Raw genomic sequence first — 17,168 nt, 5'->3', positions numbered from 1 at the left:
TAACGAGCTTACTATTTTGTTTAATAATAAATGTAGCATGCATTATTGCAAAGCGATATGCATCTCTCTAGCACGTAAAGATTTCCTGCCTTATGATTATTTATGAACATTTCTTCATCTCTGTACTGTATAATGTTTGCCTCTTGAGTGCAGAGACTATCTTAGTCATCTTTATGTTTCCTGAAGTATTTAGCACCATATTATTTATTGAGTTGATTTGAATAATATCCATACGTTGTTGCCCAAAAGGGAAAGAAAAAATCACTCAAACAGAAGGCAAGAAAGGACTAAAGGGAATTAAGAAATGATATTTATAAAATTAGATTCGATTACCTTCTCCTCTGTTTCAAGAATGGACAACCAGTTTTTCATTCACATGCTGACTCACATGGCTCAGTAGTGGCTGAATAGGACACCAGGTTAAGGAGTCTAAAACCAATCCTCTTAGGGAAGAAAGAGGACCCTCATCTATCAGCCGTCTGCTAAAAGGCACTGGAAATGAGAAGAAGTAATATGAGGAACACGTATTTGCCTTTCCTGGTCCAGGTTTTTGAAGCTTAAAAGTATCACCACCAATTCCTAGGGCTTTCAACAACTCAATTATATCTTCTTTTAGTGTGTGTGTGTGTGTGTGTGTGTGTGTGTGTGTGTGTGTGTGTTTTCAGGTGGTGCTCTTACACGCAATTCTTGTACCTAGCTAGGAGAAGAGTGAACTTATATACTATTAACTTAAATATGAGTATTTATAATAACCACAACCCCATCAAAGCCATAAGGTAACACATATATGTATGTATGTATAGTGCTACAGCATAGGAAAGAAGGTACAATGAGATGCTTACACCTGGCAAGAGATTTCAGCCGTTATTCAATTTAATTCTACAAATGGTCATTGAGTTCTTACTCTGACATGTGCAAGGTACTCTACTATAGCAAGGCATCGTTCCTGCCCTCAAGAAACTTAATGATAGTGAAGGAGAAATCCATGCACAGAACCAACTGTAAAACAGAGTATGATGTCAGTAGATACTAAATCCAACTTGGCATCATGGTCATCCAAAAACCTGGTTTTTAAATCGAAATATATTTAACCTACTGTGTAAGTTTAAGGTGTATAGCATGTTGAGTCGGTACATGTACATATTGCAGTATAATTGCCATTGCAGCATTAGCTAGCACCTCTTTCACTTCACATCCCATCCCATAATTATCATGTCTTTTTTTCTGGTGAGAATAATTAAGATCTAGTCTCTTAACAAGTTTGATGCTTATAATGAAAGATTGTTGCCTTAACACATGAATCATAATTTAGCTGGGCACAGAATTCTTGGGTAACGCTCTTTCCCCCTCAAAACTCTGTAGATACACACATTGTTGTTATTATCCAAACCATCTGAGAGCAAGTTGCGTACACCAAGCCGCTTTACCCCTAAGTATGGTGTGTATTACCTAGAACAAGGATAGTCTCCTGTACATACATACATATTAATTTGCTGACTTTCAGTCTTTCTTCTAAGAATATGAGCCCCGCAGAGGCAGGAACTACTTCTTTCTTGGTCCCCGCAGTATCCCCAGGTGCTAGAATAGTACCTGTCAATTAAAGAACAGGGATAGGCAAACTTTCTCTTTAAAGGGCTAGAGATATGTATTTTAGGCTTTGCAGGCCAAAAGGCAAAATCTAGGATATAATATCAACTCTTCTATAACAGGGAGAAAACAAATTTTCACAATTTTTTAATTGATGGAGTTCAAAATATAAGAATTCTAATTGAATACAATGTTTTAGTAATACTACAGGCTGGATTAGGAGGCAGCAGCGGGCAGGCAGCAACGGTTTGGCCAGCAGAGGATCAGTGAAGCAGAGACAGTTCTTTGGGGGAGGAGAGAGCAAGGGAACGCAACAGACAGCAGCGGATGCTGGGAGCCTCGTCCACACCCGCAGCCCGAAAGGGGCTCTCAAGGGCTCCACGGTACTCAGGGAACTAAGGTGGCGTCGGAATCCCTCCAGTCACTCGGAGTCTGGTTGGGGAGGGGCGGGGGTGGCGGCCAGGAACGAGCCGCGATGAGATACAGCAACGAGAAGGAAGGTGGTAGAGGGCAAGAAGGTTAGATCAGGTCTCTGTAGCAACTGAGCAACCGTTGTAGCAGGAAGGCAGCCATAGACAATATATAAACTAATGAGCTCCAATCAAACTTTATTTATGGATGCTAAAATTTGAATTTTGTACAATCTTCCCATGCCCCTAAATATCACTTTTCTTTTTTCTTTTTTAAATTGCTAAAAACGTGAACATCATTCTTGGCTAGTAGGCTACACAAAAACAGGATTGGGGTTAGATTTGGCCCCTGTAATAGATGCTCAAATAGAAGGAAGAAATAAAGAAAAAAGGAAAAAAAAATTTAGGGCTTCCCTGGTGGCGCAGGGGTTGAGAGTCCGCCTGCCGATGCAGGGGACACGGGTTCGTGCCCCGGTCCGGGAAGATCCCACGTGCCGCGGAGCGGCTGGGCGCGTGAGCCATCGCCGCTGAGCCTGCGCGTCCGGAGCCTGTGCTCCGCAACGGGAGAGGCCACAACAGTGAGAGGCCCGCGTACCGCAAAAAAAAAAAAAAAAGAAATAAAGAAAAAAAATGTAATGGTGAAGTCAGGAGTCATATACAAATACGACGTGAACGTACGTCAAAGATTTTATTTAACTCATTAAATTATGGGGGAAGTCAGACGTTACAGCTGGTTCAAGGAAGAATTCAGACACACACACAGACAGTCTCACACACACAATTAGGAATGCCGAAGTAAATTTACTCATGGAGGCAAAATTGGGCGGTATCTACAGGGCGACGATCCTTTGTATTCCTCTGCACAAAATTCATCTGCATTACTCCAGCTCTGAGTTGTAAACTAGCTCAAAGACAATGAGAGGCCCTGGGCCCTTCCATTCAGGGCTACATTTGGGAAAATGAGACCACTTACCAGTTAAAAAATCAAGTATTGTGAAATCTTAAGCAGGTACTGGTTTCAAAATGTCAAACGTGTACTCTGTGCTGCTTTACAGGCAATGCTAAAAATGTATTTGTAGCCAGTTTGTTCATAAACTATCATAACATTTTAAGGATATGGTAGTTGCAGAAACATTTTATTCCAAATCCTCCATCCCAAGCATACCGCCTGTGGCCCACAAGACTTTATGTAGGATCAGGGGCTTCCCTGGTGGCGCAGTGGTTAAGAATCCACCTGCCAATGCAGGGGACACGGGTTCAAGCCCTGGTCCGGGAAGATCCCACATGCCGCGGAGCAACTAAGCCCGTGCACCACAACTACTGAGCCTGTGCTCTAGAGCCCGTGAGCCACAACTACTGAAGCCACGTGCTGCAACTACTGAAGCCCGCGCGCCTAGAGCCCGTGCTGCGCAACAAGAGAAGCCACTGCAGCAAGAAGCCCGCGCACCACAATGAAGAGTAGCCCCCGCTCGCCACAACTAGAGAAAGCGGGCACGCAGCAACGAAGACCCAACGCAGCCAAAAATTAATTAATTAATTAATTAATTAAAAAGAAGACTTTGTGTAGGATCAGGAACAACAGAGTAAAGTAGCTTTTTTCAAAATGTAGATTCTGGTCACAGGTCCAGCACGTACTGTCTGTGGGATCTTTGGGGGATTAAGTTTGACATGTCTCAGTCTCAGTTTCTTCATGTGTTACTTGGAAATAATAATAGGAACTATTTCAGAGGGCTGTTACGAGAATTACATGATATAATACAAGTGACACACTTAGCATACAGAGTAACCACACTACACGGTTATTCTTTTTCTTTGAGATCAGGGCTTGATAACTTCTAATTTGTCTAAAATTTGTGTGGGACCACATACCATTTTGGGGCAGTCTTGACAAAGCCGTGAGTTACTATTTTATGGCATGTTTGTATATTATGAGAGAAAGTTCCCTTTTCTGGGGGAACACCAATACACTTAAAACTCTGGATCTTAACTGAACTGTCGTGATGTGGAATTGCTGAGCTCTCCTGGTTACCCCATCTCTCAGAGGCATGCATGTCAACAGAAAGAGGAGAAACGCCACCTGACTTTCTGCAAAAATCAAAATGTTCTTTGAATTAGACACAAGTCTTTTCTAAAAGTCTCCATTGAAACTATGTGAGTATTATTCTCCAGCATGTATTCAATTATATTAGATCCTAATATTAAAAAGTCATCTTTTTCTATATGGCTGTTAAAAATCTGGCAACTCCCACACTACAGTGGGCACAGAAGAAGAATTAGATTTGAGCCTAATTTCATTCCAAGTACATTACACACTTAATTACATCTTTTTCTGTTCAATTTAAAGAGCATTCGACAGTTAAGAAATTAGAATTGCTGTACCTGCACTTCTAAATTGGAGAAAACAAGCGTCACTGAAGTGGCTTTTTTAAAGAACCACAAGAGTTTGGTTTTTTTTTTTTTCCTGAAATAGAACATTTTTCTATATGAAGAACTGGCATTTTGACTCCATACCCTACCCATTCATCACTCTGCTCAAATTATCATTTCAATTCCTCAACTCAGTGGTTTGTTGTTATTGTTGTTGTTGTTTCTATTTATGGTAAATGAAAACCAGTACTGATGCTGTAAAAATAACATTAAGATGCAAACTCAAACCTCATAAGAAAAACTTTCTGAGCTGAGGGCATTTCTGGCTGGGGTTTCCATAAAATGAAAGTCCCTTAAGATTGACTCTTGAAATATCCTTTGTTTGACCTTGGATTGCTCTCTTTTGCCCACTTGGTCAACCCAGGTGAATTTAATTTTCTCTCTTCTCTGTGCCATTATCAACTCTGCAGGCAACCCTTCCATGGAAATCCAAACTGCTGTAAGAGGACCCAGTAGGGCAGAACTGTCCTTGAAAGGCTACAATGGGGAAAACAGCTTGAGAATGTTATGAGGCAAGACAGACTGACGTGAAAGATATTTTCATCTCCACTCACTTTTGCCAGCTCAGGGCAAAGTTAGGAAAACAGTGCACAGTGTACTGTAAAGTAATACTGTACGGAACAGGTGAGTTAAGAATGGAGAATGGAAAAGTGAGTCAGACACAAGTCACACCATTGTGAATTTATCCTCAAGATAAACTGCCAGTGGCAATAACTGGCAAATTTCTGTTACTGTTTAATAGTAAACTAATTTATGCTATGAACATCTGCATTCTGCACAGAGCACGGTACGATGTTCTTAGTATAAAAGTAGACGAAAAGTGGAATTTAGTTCTCAGATCCAAGCTGTCTCTTAAGTTACTGATTTCTATTGCAAGCCGAAGGAAAGAAAATTATCGTTCAGGAAACATAAACAGTCTAGGGTGCATAGTGAGGAAAGGAGAATGCTCTGCTAGCCAGGGCTTTATTTAAGAGCATGATAAAAAGTTACTGAGGGAGAGTATGGTTTCTGTGCATGTGACAATTTTTCTACATTACTGTTTTCGAACAAAAATGACGTCTTTGGGGACTTCCCTGGTGGTCCAGTGGTTAGGAATCCGTGCTTCCACTGCAGGGGCAAGGGTTTGATCTCTTGGCCGGGGAACTAAGATCGCACATGCCCCACGGCAAGGCCAAAAAGAAAAAAAAAATGACATCTTTCATTGCAAGATAGATGAGGGCTTCATATTGAAGAAAGCCTATATCCCAGGTCTTTGATTGTGAATCCTATTAACAAATTGCCTTGAAACCATCTCAGGTTCCTAGTTCTTAGCTTTTCCTTTCCATGAATATAAAATGGAGATGATGAAATAATGGAAATTTTTAAAAAGTTTTTTTTTTTTTTCGTATGTGTTTGCTTTAGGATTCCTGAGTGGCCATTTTTACCTCTATGAAATACTACTAACACTGAGAACTCCAAAATATAGTGGTACCTCCATGGGGCAATGCCTTAGAAGCTAAGTCTATTTGGATGAAATGAAACTTTAAAAGAACAAGCTTCAAAAAACTTTAAAAGAGGGAATTCCCTGGAGGTCCAGTGGTTTGGACTCTGCTCTTTCACTGCCAAGGGCACGGGTTTGATCCCTGGTTGGGAAAATAAGATCCCTTAAGACCTGAGGCGTGGCCAAAAAAAAAAAAAAAAAAATCTTTGAAAGAATAGATAGAGAGATAGATGATTGATACATAGATACATCTTGAAAGAATAAAATTTAAAAATGTTTTGAATGTGCTAGTGAGAGTACAGGGCAATAGGACTCCTTACATACTGCTGGAGAAATGTATATTGGTAACAACTTTCTGGAAAGTAATTTATCAGCAGGTATCAATAACTTTTAAAATGTGTTAGTCTGCTCAGCCTGCCATAACAAAATACCATAGTCTGGGTGACTTAAATAACAGAAACTTATATTTCACGGTCCAGAGACTAGAAGTCCAAGATCAAGGTACAGCAGGTCCGTTTCTGGTAAGAGCTCTCTTTTTGGCCTGCAGACAGCTGCCCTCTCCCTATGTGCACACGTGGTGGAGAGAGAGAAAGATTTCTCTCACTTTCTTTTCTTATAAAGCCATAGTCCAGTGGGGTTAGAGTTACTCCAGCAGCCTATACTGCGTGTGAGGTGAGGGTGTGGATTAGGGAACGGTAACTGGAATGTAGCCCTATATGAAAACTGAAAATCAGTCCTTGTATTGTTTATAATGTTAGACTAGGAAAACAGACACACCGTTCAAAAAATATTAATAGTTGAGTATGTTGTGATACAACATAAGACAGAAAATTAATCAATCAGTGAAAGGGTTAAAGTTTTTCTCCTAACCATGGAAAATACTTGTTTTACAAAGTACAGGATGAAGAATTATTTAGGTACTATGATATCAACTATGAAAATAAGTGTGTAGGTGCATAGAGAAAACCCTTAAGGAAAATATAGCAAAATATTAGAAGTCATTATGTCTGGGTAGCAAGATCATGCCGATTCTTTTCAAATCTTCTACAATAAGCATATATTACTGCTGATAATATAACAATCTTCTTTCAAAGTCAACGAATATGTAAATGTAGGGTAAACAAAGACAGAAGAGCCAAATGTGTATTACCTAGGAAGCCCACCAACTACCTTAATAAGAGTCATTAAAGAATTTTATAATGAAATCTTATGTAAGTAACTTGGGATAGTATTATTATTTGGTCTATCCTTTTTGATAAGCCCAAATGGGGCATTTTGTTCCTCATTTTGCCCATGTATACATGTTGCAGATAGGAAAATGAGGGAGAACTGCTTCTCCATCTGATGCATTCCCTTATTGGACTATTTAAATTTACAGTATGTAACTCTAATTTATGTTCCTCTCAGATGGGGCTGCTGAGTGGAACACAGAAACACTTATTTTTTTGTTTTGCATCTAACACTTTATGCTTTGCCTTATTTCCAACATTGGGATGCTGAAATTTTCTAAACACAGTTGAATTTCAAGCTTCAGTGGAAATAAAAACGCATCTGACCTTATGCTACTGAAGAAAGCTCTTTCCTGTTCCCTGTCCTTCAGTTGGAGGTGGTCCCTTCCGAAATTCGACTTTCATTAGTATTACAAAAACTTCAGCCGGACACTAAAGACACAACTCGTGCTCTTGTGGATCGGTTGTCTTTGCTCCTAACCTCCTCGAGTCTTTCTAGAGGAGCACATTCAGAAACAATTTATAAGTATTTGCATCTCTAAGTGATAAATGCACATACCTCAAAACCATTTTATGTTTTACCCTTATGAGATTTAAGAATAAGTCTTGCTACTTTGTTACTGAGTTGTAAGTCGTCTGGTAACCAAGTAGGTACATGGGCTCACTCTTAAAGAAATACACATATTAGGAAGAGCACAGGGGAGAGCGCCCCAAACGCAGGTGTTTGTAATGATAATTTATTTTTCTGAATACTTAATCCCTATAGAGTCCCCATTTTGTCTGCTGGCTGAGAAGGCAATCTAATACCTGCTAAATAAAGTCAAAGACTTCAGTCGTTTATCCCTGCATTCAGGTTTAACACCGTCAGTCCCTTCAGGACGTGGCATCTTACCACCAGCACAGATTCAGGGCTCAGGGTATAATGATGTGGCAGGCTAGCGGGGCTCCTACAGCAGGGGAAGAGTTCGGGTCTGCTCTCAACCTCTCTCTTCCACTGGCCTCTACAGAGAGGCAATTTGTCAATTCAGGTCATCGATTTGGGCTGTACCCCTGCTATCACCTCATCACGTAGTCTGGCCCATCACTTACGGACTTCAAGTTCATGAAGTTCATCCCATGTTATCTTCATTCCAAACAGCTCCACGAACTTTCTTCCCTTTGCCATTTTGATGACCGTCAATGAGAATGGAAAATTTTAGTCTACGACCCCTGGGCTATGTCAGAGTCAAGTAAGACTTAGGCAGCCACCCTGGACCTTCTCTATCCAGAGATGCCACGACACCACTCCTCCTTGACTGCCACTGAACTTTGCTGGGTGGAGATTCTTCTTTCATGGACTTGCCACATCCTTGGGCTTTCTTGGGAAGCAGGACACGTAGGTCCTTTCTACTCCCGGATGTTCAAGCCCAGAACTGTACCATTTGTAACCTCCTCTGGGACCAGTTACGAGGAGGCATAAAGAACCTTAGAGTTCCCTCCAACCAGACCCTCCTCCTCCCCCAACCCAAAGACACTCCTTCCACACTTTGGGCAAACTTGGTCGAGTTGAAGATGGGGACAAGCATACCTTGGCTCTTTACCTATTCTCTCCCTCTCCCATTTATTATTCTTAAATTTTAAATCTCCATATGTTTGAAACTCAAAACACTATCATCTTTCCAAAACCCAGCTCTGAAGGTGAAAAGTCTAGAGTTCCAAGAATATTTTCTCATGTGTGTTTCAAGGGCTTATCTTCGAGGTCAAATGCCATGCATTTTATGGTTCCATCTCTACCCCCAGCATAATGAGTAGTTCAGATTTCACAGTGCAACTTACGGGGATGAGAACCACCTCCGTAAATAACTCAAACTTACCTAACTACTTATCCAAGGCCCCCACCCATTTATTCAACATTTATTTATTGAGCACCTATTGTGTGCCACGCACTGTCCTCAATACTGATGTGTATATTGCAAAAGGTAGAAATACAATTGGTTTTCATAATATAACTTTGTAATGCTTATAAATTTCCTGAAACGTTTTGAAAAGATAGTGGTGACCGAGCCACAAGCTGTACTAGATTTACCGTGAGTTGAAAACCAGGCAGTTGTGCTCTGGGCACCTAGGCAAGGTGGGCGTATCATCTCCTGAATAAAAACCATGAGCTAGTCGCAAAAGCAGAATCCCATTAGATTTCCAAGGTGGCATCAAGGTAAACCAGAATAGTATTGCAAAAGTCAAGTCAGGCACAGCAAGAGATTAATGAGCTAAAAATTCAAGTAAGTCACAAACTAAAGGGAAACCAATGCAGAAGGAAGTTCCAAGTAGGGAAAAGGAAGGTGAGACTGGCATAATTCTCTGAGCCTCCTTGAAGCGTTCATCAGACCTTTTTTTTTAAATTGTGTTGGTGACCTCAACCTGAACGTGCTATGGTGTAACCTCTTTTGGCTTTTGCACTTTCAAAACAGTTATAAGCGACACTATTTCAGGAACAAAACAAGTAATGCTTATGCACAGAGTAACAATTAAATTCTGAAACAAATTTCTCTTTGGCTGTTTCGTCTATTTGCATGACCTCAATAAGGACAATTCACAAATCTGTTACCCTGAAGACCCAGCGCAAACGAATGCCCTGACACATCTTGTGAATCCAGGGATGCAGGGCCAGATGCTTGGTGCTCATCTCCCTCTGATTGTTTTGGCATCTCAAACTCATTTCATCTCGAACAGAAATCGTCTCTTTCAGAGAAAGGTGCTTACCACCCCGAGATCTTTATCTCTCTCCATCGCATTCCTGCCCCTGGAGCCACCCAAATTCAGAACCTCCAAGCTGTCTTTGATTGTTACGTCTTATCCACCGGTCTTCCTCCAGCTCACGTTTCCCATTCAGCCTTGGGCTGACATTAAATTGAGTTATAAATAACAGATGATCATTATATACTTTGCCTTTTTATTTTTCTGTGCTACAGAGAAGCTATAGCTTTGGGTCATATTAATCAATGTATTCTTTTTTTTGTTGTTGCCATTTTAAGGCCATGTAAGAGATGTATGTGTGTCTTAGCCTGTTCAGGCTGATGTAACAAAAATACCATGGACTAGATGGGTTACACAACATTTATTTCTCACAGTTTTGGAGACTAGGAAGCCTAGGATCAAGGTGCTGGCAGATTTGGTGTCTGGAGAGCGCCTGCTTCCTGGCTCATAGATGGGCATTTTCCCTCTGTGCCCTCACATGAGTGACATGTCTTCACATGGGTGATGGGGTGAGACAGCTCTCTGGGATCTCTTTTATAAGGGCACTAATCCCATTCATGAGGGCTCCACCCTCATGACCTAATCACCTCCCAAAGGTACCATCTCCTAACATCATCACATTGGGGGTTAGGATTTCAATATGTGGATTGGGGTGGCGGGACACAACCATTCAGCCCATAATAATACAGCTGCAGAAAGTTATGTGCATTCATGAGTGCTGCTAGTCTGTTAAAAAAGGCTTGTGTCTGATAGTTCTCAACTGTCCACTCCCTGCTTTCCTCTGTGAGATAGAAGCTCATCACTTTCATTAAAGGTTATAAACAAGAGGTTGAAACTATACCAAGAAAAAGAGTGACAGAGAAATACCACTGTTCTTTCACTTTTCAAGGAAGACTAGTTTTGTTCTGAAGCAACAACCTTTAGGCTTTTTAGTCTCTGAGTTACTTTATACTTTTAGGACTTGTTGAGTATCCTAAAGAACTTTTGTCTGTGAGTTATAAATATCAAGACTTAATGTTTTGGAAATTGAAAAACTGAAAAGTTATTTGAATGCTTTGAAGATAGGAATAATGAACACACTGCATATTTATGTTAATGTCATCCTAGTATTAATATTAGTATTATTTTGACATCATACGCTAAGAAATTACTGTCCTAAAACGTCAGTTTGTTCCAGAATATGAAAGAGCATAATTAAGCCCAATACTCTGAAACTGAATTTATCTGCTTTGATTTATTATACCCGAGTCTCAATAAAAGCTATGAAATGTTAAAAATTATAACAAAATTTTCTCAATTCTGATGGGCTGTCTTCCTTGGTTCACCAATTATTGCCTTCACCTATGATATCAAAGTTTATTGTTTACCTGATGTGTAATCTGCCTACAAAGCAGAGAGTCTGTGTCTTAAATAATTTTCTTCATTTTATATTGACTGTATTATGGACTTGATTATTCAAGAAAAAGAAAAGCAAAGATCCTCGCTTATGAAAGAGCTAAGTTCTGTACAATAATGCTATTTCTATGCTTTTAAAAAAATTAATTATTTAATAAACCATGGAAATTTATTTCTCACAGTTCTGGGGACTTGGATCTGAAGCCCATGTTCAGAGTGCTGGCAGATTCTGTGTTTGGTGAGGGACCACTTCCTGGTTCACAGATGGACATTTATTTTCTATGCTTATTTTTATTTTTGTTTTTTTCAGCCACACCATGTGGCATGTGGGATTTTAGTTCCCCAACCAGGGATCAAACCCATGCCCCCTGCAGTGGAAGTGCCAAGTCCTAACCACTGGACTTCCCGGGAAGTCCCATCTATGCTTATTTTTAAGTGTTATACTGTCACTCCGATTAAATAGTTTCTCAGGCACCCATTATCCTATCTTAATCAAGTCCCTCAATTTCCTTTGACATTTTTTATATAGAATTTTTTTTTAAATTTCAGACTATCTTTTATAATAAAACCATCTTTGAGATTTCCTAGAGGGCCTCTGGAAAAGCACAAAGGTTTGTGCTTTTATTTTATGAAAAGAGAGATGCTAGAAATAATTTGGTTACGTTTGTTTGATGTGTTACAATAGTAAGAGTTGCATAGGAACATTTTTCAAAGTAGAAAGTGCACACAACCTAGCCTAGGTTAAATATGTCTAGGTAAACCGTTATCAGTATAAATATTTCAGAAATCAAATATGGTAGAAAAGCCTGGAGATTCGTTAATGCCTTTGCTGATGATAACGTTTTACACTCAGAGTGAACACAGACAATCAAAATTCTTTTTTTTAAAATAAATTTATTTATTTATTTTTGGCTGCGTTGGGTCTTCGTTGCTGTGCACGGGCTTTCTCTAGTTGCAGCAAGTGGGGGCTACTCTTCATTGTGGTGCGCGGGCTTCTCATTGCAGTGGCTTCTCTTGTTGCCGAGCACAGGCTCTAGGTGCATGGGCTTCAGTAGTTGTGGCACACGGGCTCAGTAGTTGTAGCTTGTAGGCTCTAGAGTGCAGGCTCAGTAGTTGTGGCACACGGGCTTAGTTGCTCCATGGTATGTGGGATCTTCCTGGACCAGGGCTCGAACCTGTGTCCCCTGCATTGGCGGGGGATTCTTAGCCACTGCGCCACCAGGGAAGTCCCAAAATTCTTAAGAAATAGTAATTCAATGTTCTCTGATAAATTCAGTATCTTCCATTATGATATCACTGGTTATAGTAATAAATTAGTGGGACAATGGCTTGGACCAAGGTGAGGTGGAGGTGATGACAAAAGTCCGTTTCTAGATAAATGTTGAAGGTGGAGCCTACAGATTTATTCATGAATTGGGTCTGCATTCGTGAGAAAAAGAGAGGCTGTATGGTCTACGCCAACTAAACATGGAACTCAGGTGGTCTCTGCATTTACTGAATCACTAACTCAGGATTAAAAATCATTTTTCTCTTCTCTAGATTAAATCCCAGTTCCATTTAACCTCTATAGTCTGTATACTCAAATCCCAATTTGCAATTTTAATAAAGTTTTCGACAGACCCAAAGTGTTCAATATAACATTCAGATGGTGGCGTCTAAAACTCGTCCCGTTGCTGGAAGGAGAACCAATTAAAATTGCAAGTACAGTGAAGACATTTCACAGCAGTCCCTCCAACATTTTTGATTTTTCCAAATGCAAGATGTACCTGAAGAGAAAATCTCATTATGTTGGGAATGTTTATGCCTTTGCCAGCACAAGTAATTTTTTTAGCCAAGCATGTACTAGCCCAGGACAGATGATCTCTATTCCAAAGAAGAGATTGCAACACTTTTTCCTTGTTCACCAGATGTGCTCCAGCCTTTAGGTCATAAAAGATCTAAACAATCTTTCTCCAACACTAATTTTGACTGATTAGTTGCTACTTTGGTCAGAGGATTGCTTTCTCAAAGTCAGAGTGAATGGTTTTGGAAAACGGACATAGATTAAGTAGAAAAAACAGTTATATGTGATTCAGTCCCATGCGCGAGCCTTTGCTTATTTCCCACAACAGTAAGTTACTGCACCTGTTCACTTACTGTTACACAGGCAGAGCTGGATTTATTGTGCTTTGCTTTATCGCGCTTCACAGATAACGTATTTTTTTTACAAATTGAAGGTTTGTGGCAACCCTTCATCAATCAAATCTGTTGGTACCATTTACCCAACAGCAATATTTTTTAATTGTTATCCACATTATTTTTTTAGACATAATTTTATTGCATACTTCACAGACTATAGTATAGTGTAAACATAACTTTTATATGTACTTGGAAACCAAAAAATTCATGTGACTCGTTTTATTCCAATAGTCGCTTCATTTTAGTGGAACTGAACATGCAATATGTCTGAGGGTCTGCCTGTCTTGACAACTACAATATGAATAAGCAGATCAATGGATCTCCAGGACTTTCCCACTTGTGAAAGTGTGTTAAATCAAGCTGTATTGATTACCTATAGGTGCATTTCAGTAGCTTAAGTAGCAAAGAAACACTGTAACAAACTGATTTGTTTATATATATATATATATGTACATATATATGAATCAAATCTGAACATGACTTGATTTTTAATTTAAATATTGTAGCTCTCAGGTTGCTTTTCTGTTGGATTAAATGTCAAGTACATCCTTAATTTACTAAATCAGAGTTCAAGTCTGTAATTGCAGTAATCTCTTTGATAATGTGTCCTTAAGGCAGGGGAATACTTTGACTTAATTAAAAAGAGAATGTCAGTTGATGAGCATGTCTTTTCAGAGAATGTCTCCTGGCAGATATATTGAATCAAAGAAATAATACTCAGTTCAGTGAAAACTTACAGTTAAAGAAAATATTTGTAAATCTTAAAATGAATATACCATTTGTGTCATTAGGCAATGTGAGTTTGTCACTTTTGCCCTGATGGGAGCAAATAGGTTTTCTGATAGCAACACAGTCCCTGATCTTATCCTGAACTATGATCCTGGGGAATTTTCCTAACTGATACTTGCTTCAGTCCATTTTTATCGGAGTGAAACTGAATCCCCCTAAAACCGAGTTCCCCTGCCAAGTTTATGATTAACTTCTCTATCCAAAACTGTATTCCTTTTCTTGTCCCACCCCTGGTCCCCCTAGGACTGAGGAATATCAGAGAAAAGGGGGGATTAAAACTGACCAGGGCCCTCCTGGGTACAAAAGGGCCTCCATGTCCCCTGTTTCTTGTTTGGAGAAAGAGGCTTAATCTTCTAGGCCTTCCCTGAGTTCCACAGAGCAGACCCAAGCAGTTACTAATTAGGTAAGTGAGGGGATGCAGACACAAAGTAAACGCAGCCAAGCGAGAAAAGGAGTGATGGTTTAAACAACGGTTCGGTGATAAAGCAGAGCCCTGCTTACCCCTCGAGGGCTGCACATCACCATCTGACACTTAGCTTTGAGTTGTTCTGCAGAAATTCGTCCCCTACCCAGGTGGAGGGTGGTGACTGCATGCTGACCACAAGCACGTGGACCCCAGCCTGGCTGGAACCAGAGGTGATGATTAAGATTCCAGAAGCATCACCCTGTCACCTCACCACCCACCAGTCAGAAGAAAGTCATGCCCCCTGCAACCCTAACTGAAAGAACATGGCCTCTAAGAACCCTCCTGTGAAAGCCAGCAGGGAGTTGGGGTCTTTTGAGCATGAGCGGCCTGTCCTCCTTTCTGTGCGCCCTGCCATAAACGCTGGACTTTCATTCACCACTGCCCAGGGTCAGTAGACTGGCTTTGCTGTGCCATGGGCAAGCAGACCCCAGTTCATCTTGGTAACGACAGAGGGGTAATTTTTTTTTTTTTCGGCCGTGTGGTGCAGCATGTGGGATCTTAGTTCCCCGACCAGGGATCGAACCCGGGCCCCCTGCAGTAGAAGTGTGGAGTCTTAACCACTGCACCACCAGGGAAGTCCTGAGGGGTAATCTGTTAATTACCCCTCAGGTTTTAAAATTTAAGGTTTTAAATTTTTTTTGTTTCTCTTTATTTTAATAATACTCTAGGAGAAAGTCCTGGCCTCTCTGTTCTTCTCTTGACCTGCCAACACCCAGCTATATGACTTCAGGCAAATTATTTAACCTCAGATTCTCTCATGTATAAAATGCGAAGTTTTAGCTGCAATGTTTGATCCAGATCTAATATTCTGTGATTACTTTGCTTTATTTAAAGATCATCTTTTGTTTACCAAACATTTGTAAACGGATCTTTTATTCCTATGCATTGAGTTCTAAAACCTCCAAAGTTGGAATCTTACTGTCAGGAAAACACTGAAACAACAATAGTAAAAGACTTTGAAATGGATGAAGAGTATTGGGTGACCCGTCTAGCACAACCCTCTGGGTTATCTCTACCTTTCATTGTCCTTGAGCTATTTTTTTAAATTTAATTTTTATTTTTTATGGAGTATAGTTGAGTTACAATGTTGTGTTACTTTCAGGTGTACAGCAAAGTGAATCAGTTATACATATACATATATCCATTCTTTTTCAGACTCTTTTCCCATATAGGTTATTTCCTTGAGCTATTTTGTAACTCCACAAGATGTAAAATACTGATAGTAATTCAAATGAGTCTTGTCCATATGCAAATTGTGTCTACTGAAATGTAATTGATCATTGTCTCTGGATATTAACCTGTTTTACATTTATTTGTAAGTTCATTTCAGTATTCCTAATTGACTACATGTGTGTAGTTCTTTGAACTGTTCTTTGAATCAGTTATAATACCTTATTGGTTTCCTCGTTTATTAATAAGTTATCATTAAATAAAATGCGCTAAATAAAATAAATGGACATGTGTGCGTTTTACATTTGTATTAGGGTTACGATTTTAACCTTTAAAAAATTACCCTTCTAATTAGCTAAATAGGTTTCTGGGGGGATTAAATGAGATGACACGTGTGAAGTACTTGGCATATAGCACCTGAGACACAATGATGATGATTTTTCATGTTTAGTCTAATGATCAAGTGAGCTTTGATTCTAGTGAACAGGTGTCTTCAGAGTTAACTGGTAAGAATTCAGAATAACATAAAGGATTTAGCTGAGGTGGTTTGAAGCTAATAAGACTACAGAGTTCTTGAGAGACAAACCTATGTATCATTAAACTACATATATTTTGGTTATGAATCTTCAAAATCAATATCTCACTTAAAATCATGTTTTGATTTCATATTAAATACCTTCAAAATCTGCCAAGGGGCTAGCAGAGATTTAGTTATCACCGGAAGTGCCTAAGGCTGCAGACGCTCAAGAAAAAACCCTGGAAAAATATATAGTGGAGTCTGAAGGGAACCCCCTCCTCACTGCTCATAATTCTGCCACTCAAAGAAGTCACCCACTTGCCAAAGAGGCATTAATAATGTGGGGGAAATAAACGAAGGAATGGCAAATAAATGAATCAAAATAAGGGAGTTAAACTTCCAGGGCTTCCCTGGTGGCCTGCCAGTGCAGGGGACATGGGTTTGAGCCTTGGTCCGGGAAGATCCCACATGCTGTGGAGCAGCTAAGCCCGTGTGCCACGACTACTGAAGTCCACGCACCTTAGAGCCCGTGCTCCACAACAAGAGAAGCCGCCGCAATGAGAAGCCCGTGCATCACAACGAAGAGTAGCCCCCGCTCGCCGCAACTAGAGAAAGCCCGCGCGCAGCAGCGAAGACCCAACGCAGCCAAAAATAAATAAATAAAATAAATTTAAAAATAAATAAATAAACAAAATAAACTTCCAACTGTCCTATCTTTTTCCTCCTAGCCTACCTTACCACCAAAATAGATAGACCTTGCAATGCAGAGAGTGAAGGATATTTATTT

General features: G+C 40.0%; 1 protein-coding gene across 5 annotated transcripts in view; it reads right to left on the bottom strand.

The window, feature by feature from the left end:
* The window catches only part of ABCA5 (ATP binding cassette subfamily A member 5), a 113,548-nt gene that overhangs the window by 70,020 nt on the left and 26,360 nt on the right, over positions 1-17,168 (bottom strand). For 3 of the 5 annotated variants that reach the window (XM_067715401.1, XM_067715402.1, XM_067715397.1), the window contains 2 exons: positions 1,483-1,590; positions 334-492 (listed from right to left, as the gene is read on the bottom strand). The gene's annotated coding sequence lies outside the window, so the exon portion shown is untranslated. Of the gene's footprint in view, positions 1-333; positions 493-1,478; positions 1,591-17,168 lie in introns of all 5 variants that reach the window. The other 2 variants (XM_067715403.1, XM_067715398.1) reach the window with 1 other exon arrangement.

This window comes from Pseudorca crassidens, chromosome 19, assembly GCF_039906515.1.
Source record: "Pseudorca crassidens isolate mPseCra1 chromosome 19, mPseCra1.hap1, whole genome shotgun sequence".
In the NCBI taxonomy this organism is placed as follows: domain Eukaryota; kingdom Metazoa; phylum Chordata; class Mammalia; order Artiodactyla; family Delphinidae; genus Pseudorca; species Pseudorca crassidens.
Note: the sequence above shows the minus strand (reverse complement) of the source record. Positions and strands in the feature narration are given on the sequence as shown.